Here is a 12148-nt window from a genome sequence, read left to right on the forward strand (position 1 = left end):
TTTGTTTTCCTTATTTCTCATTTCCTCTTTTTCGTCGCCTTTGCTCTTTCTTCGTTCTAATTTCTTCTCCTTCTTTGTCCTTTTTTGTTTCCTTTCATCTTCTTTATTTTCGTTTCTGTTTTCCTCCTCCTCCTCCTCATCCTCATCCATTTCACTCCCCATCGAAAGAAAAATACAAAACGAAATGTTTCCTTAAAATAGGCAGATTTTGAAGGGACTCTGTTGATAGATTTCCTAACTTTTACTATCCTGTTCCTGTCTCTGGATCCCTCCCGTCCCATGTATTTGGGCAAGAGAGTTAGCCTAATATGATGGTAATTCTGTCAGTTAACACTCACTCCCCTTTATTAACTTACTTTGGCCCTTTTGGTTGGATTCACAGTCGTCTTTGGTGATGGTAGGAGGAGGAAGGGAAATGGTTTGAGTGGAAGGAGGAAAGAAGAGCTAGTGGAGAGAGGAAAGGGGAGTTAGGAGGAATGGGAGGTGAACTGAGGGAAGGGAAGAAGTGATGCCAAGGAGTTTGCTGAGGAGGGGAAGGAGAACTTGAGGAGCAGGGAGTGCAGTTAAGTTCTTGGAATCAACTAGTTCTTAGCAAGCCGAATAAAGTCGACAGGAGAGAGCCAGACCGAATTTAACACCTTTTCTACCTGAGAGCTCCCCAAACCTAAAGTATAATCATGTGTGAATAACAAGTAAAATATGAAGGACGTCATCATTGGGAAGAGGTTATGGAAATTGCCTCCCCTAAGCCGAAGAATATCAGTCAGTAGCGTAGGTAAGATAAACACGAGACGTCACCTCCATTAGAGGCTGATGTATATATTGCCATCGTAGGTAATGGGGTAATTGAGGTAGAATACAACACCCTGAATATGAGAACTCTTCTGAATAAAATTAGCCGGAGTTAGCCAGCATAAAATGAATAGAGATCATCGTAGTGACGGGATTAAGGCCTTTCACGGTGTTGTGTGTTAGTATTCCATGTGTAATCCACTTGTTTGAGGATATATTGTGACGCGTAGTCCTAATATTCTAAGTGCATTATTACATTTCCCTGACATTAAATCCTTTCGGTACGATGACGTTCAGCTTAATTTGTTTGTGTTGTTGCCGCCACTGTTTCTCTCAGGTGAACCCCTTCAATATGGTTTGTTACGCGTGGCCGATACGCAATGCTTATATTCATATGTAATATTCAGAATCTTTAATATTCATTTATTAGTATCATGCGTAGCATTCTGTGAATCGAGTTTATAAATATGAGACTGCAGGAAACAGCATGCTGAGTCAACCATATATCGTTCAGACGCATCTTTTATCGTCCAGTTAACAACTCTTAACAGACGTTATGTCTTCTGCCTATCATACGCTGTCACAAAGATGGGTCAGATATCCATTGCAAGAGCAACCAAGCATTTTCTGGTTACTGTTACCACCACTCATTGTAACACTGCAAAACCCTATTCACAGTCACTGCTGTTATTACTCACTTTAACACCGTATAATTCTGGTTTCTATCACTGTTACTCTCACTTAATGTAACATCGAATAATCCTGGTAAATATCGGGCAAGTTCAAGACTTCATCGTAGGCTACACCCACGTGGTTGGTAGCTGCGAGAGAGACTGACGGTTTCGACCCTGAGTTTCTGTTCTGCCCTTCTAGCTTCACTGAGTTGCGCTTCTTTGAGTTTGTCTATTTAAGCCGGGCTGGGACTCCCTCGAGTTTTGTTGGTTTTGTTTTTGTCTTTCTACATAGTATATTGTTTGGCCTAATGACCAAGGTTTGGGTGATGGCCATAAAGCCCTAACCAACCAACCAACAACCCTCGAGTTAGTTAACCGCTTGAGCTAGACCGGTGTGTTGGACTGCTCTGTTCTGGGGATATTGGTATAATATAGTAGTTTATCTTACACACGTGAGTTAATGTTTATTGTCAGCACATGATAGGTTTATTAGATTATTTTGAGATTGCTTTTGTTTATAAGAATTGTTGATTTAGAATCACTTATTGCCCTAGCTAATGTCACATGTTATATTAATGTCAAGAGTCTGTCTTTATTTTTATGCCAGGTCTTTACTGCAAGCCCCCAGAGGCTTTACAACCCAAGGGCTAGTTTATGTTCTGGCTTTTCTTTATTATTAACATTTGGAACTTTAGGATAACTTCTGCAAGAGCTAGTTCGACCTTGCTTGATTTTGTTCTTGTAGGTTTAAGTTAGTGTTAATTTCATTCCCCTTTTCGTCATTGGTATATATTTTTCACTTTATCACTATTTTCTCCCCTTTTAAGCTTACGACTTGGTGTGACTGACCGCCACTTGGTATTCTAAAATATCCGTTGTACATTTTACAGGCTATTAGATAGTCCTTTAGCCCCTCCATGTCGTAACAGGTTACCTCTTTTTATGATATTCTACCAGGTGATTTTATTCAGTTAAGGAGGCTTCTAATAATGAAGGGGCTAATCAAGGCTGTATCTAACTCAGAGAGAGAGAGAGAGAGAGAGAGAGGTGCTTATTCCCCCTAGCATTCCAAGTGCCGGATTATCCCACGTCGCGTTTATATGTGCTGGATCTGTTGGCGTGCAGGGAGCAGATACCAACACGATAAGAACCATTCCACACCACTCACAGCTACTGGAGCAGGGGATGTGTGTGGGGGATAAGGTGGGGGTTTGGTATCAGGGGGAAGATGAAATGTTTGGGAGAGATAAGAATGTTGGAGAGAGGGAGGGGCAGGAGGTAACAAGTATTAAATAGTTTCCATTCTCTCAGTGGTCGTGAATAAGTGTGGGGAATCGTGTCTATAACGCTGACTATTGGGATGCCGAGGGTGGCTGGTGGGAGAGTGGCAGGTGTACACAAGATATCCATCCGGCGAAGCTTCGTATTCTGCTTTATTTTTGCTCTCAGAGGATTCTTACAAATAAGATGGTTCAGTTTAATGAAGCTCCATATGATCTCGTATCCATCCATTACTTGTCTGTTATTTGATAGTTTACCCCTTCAGTCCGGTGACGTATTCTTCACTTTATTCTTGCTACCTTCCGGCGATTTTACACAGCTTAAACTTTCATTTAAAGTGTCAGATACAGCTTCATTAACCCCTTCAGTACAAAAGGTTTCCCTGAACTGAACAAAATAGCATGGCGGCAGCAAGAATAAGCCCAAACAAGACGTCATTGTAATGAAGGGTTGGTTTGCTTCATTGCCATTACCGATTACATTCTATATGTTTTTTTTCTTATTTTCTTCCCTTGAGTTTTAAGTCAGCCAGTCTACAATCACCACTCTCAGGCTGCCATGACTCATTCTCAGCCGAATAAAATCGTGTAATGTTAGCCGGAGTTAAATAACAAATGCACCGACCTTGAGGTGGTTGAGTGGTCGCTCGGAAATGTCGCCGCATTTTTTAACATCTGCTTTAATTCAGTCTGATTAATTTCCACTATTTCAGGTCGTGTTAACAGTAAAGGTTTGTATATATAAATGATACACACGTCGGTGAAGTTCACTGAAAAATAGCAGCGAACAGTATATTGTGCTGCGAATGTTGTGACGATCTCTTTAAATGTTCGATTCCTTTGCATCTGAGTATAAGTTTGTTATGATTTGTTGCGAGAGTGTATTTGATAAAAATTAACATACCATACTTTATTCAATATCTCAAGACAGAAATGTTCTGCAGTGTAACGAAACTCACTTGATTTTATGGAGAAGAGTATGGAAGATCAGTGCAAGCCAGCCATCCGATCACCACCCTCCCCCTCCTCAGCCTCCCCCCTCCTGTGTGCTGTTATGCAGTTGTGTTTGTTGCTGGTGAAATATGGCTTTTCTGATAACTCTTAAATAAACTAATTTCTCATTAAAGGATTTCAAGGTAAATAATGCATCTGAGTAATTTTTCTCTTAAATCTGCTCACTTATGCAGTTTAGTAATAGATGTTGTAAAATTCATGGGATGATGTAGCGAGTCTACGGTAAATGCTTGGTGATTTAAATGCCTCCTTTGGTATTTAATTGCGCCGTCATCAGTGTTAATATTTACACTGATTGTCGTAGATGATTAATGATAAAGATGGTAGATGGAGTCTGATAACGCAGGTAGATGAAGGTGATGTACAATACGTAAAACTGTGACAAACACTAGACGATTTTACTAAGCATAGGAATGAGTCATGTGAACCTGAGTGATAATTTCTTGCACTTAACATCGATTTATTTTGGCGATTTATTCTAGTTGTTTAGAAGTTACGTATGGGGAAAATGATGAAATGAATCGACGTATACGGCATAAAAACATTAATTTTAATTTTTCATATTGCCTGAGACTTTCTATAAACAGTTTCTTTTGGCTATTTTAGGAGTGTGTAATATTTGCGGTGGGGCGGCCTTTACCTTGAGAACTAAGAGCATGAAGTTTGATAATTAAAGTTTCTTTCGCTGACGTTTGCTCTTCAAGACACCCGAGCCGCTCCACATACCTTCACTGCAGATGGCCCTCCAGCTGTTTATTTTACTTCACTTTGGGCTCATTTCTTAAGGGAAGGGAATTATGCACTATTTTCATGTATATATTTATTGCATTTATTTTCCTTGCCTTTTTTTTTTTTATTTATTTATTGCATTATCTCCATTTTTTATATATAGCTAGGTTGGGTGTACTATGGTAGTGGTATATTTCTGTTTATCCTTGTACTGTACAAATAAGAGAGAATATACAGTATTTGTTGGCCTATACTGTTCAGTCCGTAAAAATGGTGCGCGCGCACACACACACACACACACACACACACACACACACACACACACACACACACACACACACACACACACACACACACAGAAAGCGGGGAGGTAGAAGAAACCAGATAATAGAGTGGAGGGAAAAAGTATGAGCAAGAAAGAAAAGCTAGGTAATGGAAGACGGAGGAAAGGAGTAAATGAGGAGAGGAGAGAAAAGGGGAGAATTGAAGAGAAAGAAAAGAGGGAGGAAATGCAATAGATCTGATCCGTGGCCTTCATAACCGTAGGGATGGACGTGAGGGTGGCCTGTGGCAGCCTATATAAGGCCTGTGTGACCCTACCCTGTGTGACAAATGCCCAATATCATACTTGTGATGGAGGGTTTAGTTGTGACCTGGGGTTTATTGCACGTTTCCCATATGTAATTCAGCCCTGTGTGCCTTTTGCCTTGGACTCTACCCTGTTTTATTACTCCCCTATTTGTCCCTTGCCCTTTGACTCTACCCTGTATAGCTGCCTTATATGAAAAGTGTGGTAAAGAGTCTGTTTATGACTTTGGGTTTATATTATACGTTTGCCCTACAGTATGTGACTCAGCCATACTTGTGACGGGAGCTGTGTATTATGTATGCTGTGTGACGTGTGTCCTGTGTGATGAGGGTCCCGTTTGTCGCGATGCGTCTTTGTAACGGGTTTATATTCACCGTGCCCTACGTTTGCCATATATAACTCTGTTCTGTATAATTCCACCCTTTGAAACCTTGTCCTGTATGATTCTAATGTATGTAATACTGCCCTGTATGATTCTACCCTATGTGACGTTTCATATTGTTATATCCTATGTCACGCCTCCTGTACATGGTATCCCTCACACCCTATATACCTCGTACCCTATGTAATTCAGTCCTTTGTAACAACACCCGCGTAACTGGACCATACGTAACAGCACTAGACGTAACTTGACCCTGCATAACCCAACCGTGTGATGCTCCTGCCCTATATAGCATCAACCCTCTGCCCTATACACACCTGCAATACCATGCCCTGCAGCTCCATCCTGTAACGTAACGACCTCATGACGCTGCTGCCCTATATACCTGGCACCTTATATGATTCCTGGCCTATATACTTGCCAGCCTGGGTGACGCCTGGCCTGTGTAACGTGGGTGTTGGCTCTCTGGACTGTAATCTGGAGTGTTGGGGTGACAGCGCCAGAAATTTATTCCTCACGTATTGTTGCTCCAGGTGGTTCACTGAGGTGGGGTAGAGGAGGGAGAGGAAGTGGAGGGAGGTTGGAGGAAGATGGAGGGAAGGAAGGAGGAGAAGGTTGAAGAGGAGGGAAGGAAGGATGGAGAAGGCTGAAGAGGAGGGAAGGAAGGAGAAGGTTGGGAAGGAGAGAAGGAGGGAGAAGGGGGAAAAGAAAGAGGAATGGAGGGAAGGAACGTGTGGGAGGGAAAGATGAAGAGTTGGAAAGAATAAGTAGAATGAAGAAGAAGGAAGGAAAGAAAGGAGAAGTGAGAGAGGGAGAAGAAGTGTAGAGAAGTAGAGTGGAGGAAAGGAGAGTGAAGTGGAGAGAGGGAAGATATCTGAAGAGATGGGAAGGAGAGGGAGGAAGGATTGGTTAGATGGAGTGAGGGAGAGAAGGATTCAAGAAATGAAGAAGAATTGAGAGAGAGAGAGAGATTTTATTGATATTTTTTTGTTGTCCACAACAGATAGTACAATATTGGAAAACTTTACATATACGCACATATAGGTCCGATGAGTCGAGACTCTCTTACGGACCTCATGCAATAGTTAAGTAAGGAGCATTCGTGACTGAGCTAAAAAAAAATACATACATATATATATATATATATATATATATATATATATATATATATATATATATATATATATATACACACACACACACACACACACACACACACACACACAAATACATAACATATAAAACACCAGTTAATCTTGTTTCACATAATCCAATAATGTCAAATTTAATCTCTAGAGAATCTAAGCATTGGTCAAATAATGATTCCAAATGTAGTGGAACACTGTTGATATTATATGACAGCAACTTGAGGCTGGTATCAGTAAGTTTTAACAGTAAATCAGAATCAGAAAAGTAGTAGTTACATGTAAGTTCATCTGATTCATAATCAGTCAAGTTATTGTCTACTTTGTCACTTTCGTTGTACTGAAATGGATTAAACATCATTTTATCGATGACTGTTAGAGGATAGTTATGGTAATTATGTCGACAGCCTAACAAGCTCTGCATCATTAAGACTATAAAATGAAAAAAAAAATTACTGTTATCTAACATGCAAAAAAAAAAAAAAATTAAAGGGAAAAAAAAATGTCCAGGTAACTGTTACTTAGCTACTTATTTCTTAGATACTCTTCTATTCTTTCTGGTAGCATACTCCTTGCCCGAAGGAGCACGTCCCACCGCCGGATTAAGGGGGGGGGGCCCAAGGGGCCCGGGCCCTGGGCCACCCACCGAGAGGGGGCCTCCCACCAGAGCAACTTGTGTTCATTTCATTTCGTGTTTATGCATTACATATTACAGCATTGGATGAATAGTCCCCGTTCAGTATTTCCTAACTAAAAGTGTCCTATTTATATATTAGGATTTAGGTTACCAGTCTGTGGTGTATGCCATTGGGGGAGTTGGAAAGGGGGCCTCCCTTCCAAGCGGGCCCCGGGCCTCCCACATGCTTAATCCAGCTGTGGCACGTCCATCAACACCTGGTATATCAGTAGCATCAGCAGTACCGGTGGCGCCTTTTGCTCCCTCCATACTGGTTGTGCGAGTGGCAACTGCCTCACCAACACCACCAGTCCGTTCACCAACACCAGTGCTACCACCAGCGACTGCTCCATCAGCAATGAGGGAGCCTGCACCAGCACCAGGATCACCAGCACTTCTACTGCCACCTGCACTAAGCGAGGCATCAGTGATGATTCCCTCTGCACCAACGCCAGCACCAAGACTACGGCGAGCAACAGCACCACCATTCGGACCATCGTTCCTGCTCGTTACCGGTCTTTCCTTGATGACTAGTTTAGTGTGATTGAAATATGCTATTTTTCCTTCACTCCTGGCCTGCTTGAGTAAGGGTAACTTCGTTCTTCTTATTTCTTGCGAGGCTGGACATAGATCTTCATTTATGTAAATTCCTGTACCTCGTAGTTTTGCTGCCTTCCGGAGCACCGCCTCACGATCACTGAATCTTAAGAAGCGGGCTATAATTGGCCGAGGCTTGTTGTCATGTCGTCGTCCAACTCGGTGAACCCGCTCCAGGTTGATCTTGGGTAATTGAAGCCTTTCTTCCAACAACTTCCAGACATGAACGGTGGACTGTTCCCAGGTTTCACCTTCTTGACTTTCCTCTAGGCTAGTTATTTTGATATTATTTCGGCGACTATTATCGTCTTGGTAATTGCAGCGTTCTTCTAGTTCTTGAATTACTCTCTCACTTGCATTTAGATCATCTGTCAATTTCTTGATCAAGGTTTCTTTGCCTTTCTTATCATTTTCCAACTGCTTTGTTTGGTGTTGCAAGTCCGCTACTTCTCCTTGCTTGAACTCCAAGCTTTTAGTGAGTTCATTCACCGTTACTTGGAATGCTTGCAGTTTTTCATTTACTTGCTTCATGAAAATTTCCAGTGCGCCTTGATATGCCTTATCTTGAGTAGATATCAGTGTTTGAAGCACAGAAATATCCATTGCTCAAACTCGTGAGTGTGAGTACTAGACAGAGTGGTAGGTCAGCACGTCTGCTCAGCTCCGTGGTCTGAGAGAGAGAATCATAGTGGATCACAATTACTCCGTTAAAGATGTCGTAATGGACTTGTGCTGAGTGGAGGAAAGACACGGGGGTGGAGGGATTAAAGAGAGAGAGAGAGAGAGAGAGAGAGAGGGGATATGTATAGAAGGCAAGCATGTGAAAAAGAGGGGAATAAGGGAATGGCATTAAGTTGAAATCTCTCCACATCACAACATTCCCTCACAACATTCCCTCCACATCACAACATTCCCTCACAACATTCCCTCCACATCACAACATTCCCTCCACATCACAACATTCCCTCCACATCACAACATTCCCTCCACATCACAACATTCCCTGCACATCACAACATTCCCTCCACATCATAACATTGCCTCCACATCATAACATTGCCTCCACATCATAACATTCCCTCTACATCACAACATTCCCTCCACATCACAACATTCCCTCCACATCACAACATTCCCTCCACATCATAACATTCCCTCCACATCATAACGTTCCCTCTACATCACAACATTCCCTCCACATCATAACATCCCTCCACATCACAACATTGCAACATTGACTTAACATTCCTTCAATATCATAAATTTCCACAACATTCATATCACATTCATTCATCATCGCGGTATTCATTCCAGGTATCCATAATTCATAGTCTTTTCCAAGGCCTTTCATCATCTTGCTCTTTTGCCGGCTGTGCTTCTGTTCCTCTCTCTCTCTCTCTCTCTCTCTCTCTCTCTCTCTCTCTCTCAGTATTTATCTCTCTATATCAGTCCGTCATTAGTATGAGGAATATTACAGTTCGTTTCTGTTAAGGCAGTTAAGAGAGAGAGAGAGAGAGAGAGAGAGAGAGAGATGTGTATGTAAGAGGACTAGGTTTGCCTACAAAGTACAACCCTCAGTTTAGCCATTTGCTTCCCTAATTCAAAATATAGACGTGTTAGAGAGAGAGAGAGAGAGAGAGAGAGGTGGGGGGTGGGAGGGATGTAACAGTAGGAGGTGGGGGAGAGTAACAATGTAGATAAATAGACAGAAAGACAGACGGGCAAACAGACAGAGACAGAGATTAGAGAAGAGAGAGATTAGGGGAACAAATGAGGGGATAATGCGAGGGATGCAAATGGATGAAGGAGAAAATAATGGGTAACAGAAAGGGAGAGAGAGAGAGGGGAGAGAGATAAGCCGATGATGGACGGCAGAGAAGCAGGAGGAAGAGGAGGAGAGGAAATTAGTTGATGGTTGCCTTACAAAACAGGAGAGAGAGAGAGAGAGAGAGATTGGTCATATAATTTTACAATCTGGTTAGACTTTGCTTTCTTTTTACTGTGGCCAGACCTTAAATTAATAGAAAGACTTAAGTATGAAGATATATACCTGTAGGAATATAATGCTATCCATGGGGAAGAGGAAGATTTGTTCTTGACCCCTAGTTCCCCGCCTGTCAGATAATGCAACTGAAACTGATAGGAGTGTAGGACTGGAAATGAAACTTTTTTTGTACGGGCATGGCAACCCCACCTCCCAGCACTTTGTCTTGCAGGCTATAGTTTCATCTCTTTTTCTCTTCACTTCGTTTATCCTTCCTCACTTTATTTCATCTCCTCACCCACTTCCTCTCCCCCCCCCCCCGTCCTTTCTTCCTTCTTTCCTGCAACACTCATTTCTTCTTCCCCTCATCTTGTTGTTCACTTTTTCTCTCCGTCTCTTCCTTCACACGCATCTCGTCCATCACTTTGCCTCCAGTCCCTCTTCTTCCAATATCGGTGAGTCCCTATAAGCCGCCTCAGGGGAAGACTTACCTTATAAATACATATTATCGCCCACGTTTACAACCACACGCAGGGAAAAGTGGCTGCCTCTTGCATCCTGCCGTGGTGGCGAGGAAGGAAGGGAAAAAGGGAGGGTGGGAGGGAGGAAGTAGGATATGAAAGAGTGAATGAATGAAGGAAGGAAGGAGATGGTAGAGAAGAAAGGAAGGAAGGTAGGAAGGAAGGAAAGGGAAGGTGGAGACGAAAAGAAGGAAGGAAGGGCGGAGGTAGCGAGGAAAGGAGGTTAGGAAGGAATGGGGGAAAGGAAGGAACGGATGGATAAGGAAAGAAGAAAGAGAGCATGGAAAAGGTGCTTGTTTTTGGATAAAGTTTATAGAGTGGAACTACCCCCTGTGGCCCCATCCCGATCCTTAAGGGTCGGTGACTGAAGGGTAATTTTTCCCTATACCAACGCCGACCTGGATGAGGGAAAATAGGCCTTATGGATCCCTGACGTAAGGTGCAAAGTCCAACTGTCTCCCCAGCGCATGTAATTTGGCTTAAAACGCTTGGGATACTCAAGAACATGGATGCTGACTCACCCCGCCTCCCTCTCTATCAATTTTTTTTTTTTAATACACACACACACTACTGTCCAGGCATTTGTGTGTGCATGTGGGCATTACTCAAGTACACACACACACACACACACACACACACACACACACACACACACACACAAAACCACGTCCACCTCCGCGATACTTGACTTTGGAAGGACCGACCAACAAAAGACCGCAGTGCATAAACCACTTTGACAATGCAGTAAATTTAGGCGTTTCGACAGGGACCAAGACTTTTACGAGAGAGTGAAATAGGGAGAGAAAGACTGAAGCCAAAACGTAGGTCACAGAATCAGATGGGAGAAGGGGGTTGCGTTTATAACGCTTTCTGAGTCTTATTTTAAGCCAGTCTTGCCTAACTTATCCATATTTGCTCGAACTGAACACTGCCTAACCTCGAATGACGTAATTCAACCTTAAATAACCCAAACTAATCTAACTTAACCTCACCTAACCCAGTCTAATTGTATTTAACCTATCTCACGTAACTTCCCCATACCTAACGTAACCAATTCTGACGCAGCCTAACCGCCTCTAACCCTACGTAATCCTATCCAGTCTCACTTAACCATACCATACCCGACCTAACGAAACCCAGTCAAGCATCAAATAACCTAATCCAACCGAACCTAACCCAGCCTAACCCAACCCAATAGAACCCAACTTAAAACATATCAAAGCCGAGCTATTCTAAAGCAATCTAACCTAATCCGTCTATGTCTAGTCGATCTGAACCCAACCCAACCAAAAATTATCTAATCAGACCAAACCCTGCCCAAAGTGACCTAACCTAACTTTCGGTCGCCCATAAAATCGCTATATAAGAAATTATGCTCTCTGAGAGTCTACGGGTGTAACAGTCCATGTTTCGCCGGTTCGGTATACAAGTATGAGTTTGTGTGTGTGTCTGTCTGTTTGAGTGTGTATATGTGTGTGTTTCGGGTGTGTGAGATGTTTTCTATAAGGAAAAATATATACTCTCTCTCTCTCTCTCTCTCTCTCTCTCTCTCCCTCTCCCTTTTGGGGTGTTTATGCTCCTCTCCTGAACAGCTGTCTTCCTGAACTAAATCAAACAGAAAGGTAACGAACTCTCTCCCATCCATGAAACTGAAACCAAACAGTATATTCCCATACATTTCAGCGTGTATGATAGTTCTGAGTAGCCAAAATATATGTTTATGCTAAAAAAAAAGTTTAAATATAATATATTTCTTGAAATGTGA

Source organism: Coenobita brevimanus, unplaced genomic scaffold (assembly GCF_032717465.1).
Source record: "Coenobita brevimanus isolate Jiangsu-jjx unplaced genomic scaffold, ASM3271746v2 jjx.HiC_scaffold_2663, whole genome shotgun sequence".
Taxonomy (NCBI): Eukaryota; Metazoa; Arthropoda; class Malacostraca; order Decapoda; family Coenobitidae; genus Coenobita; species Coenobita brevimanus.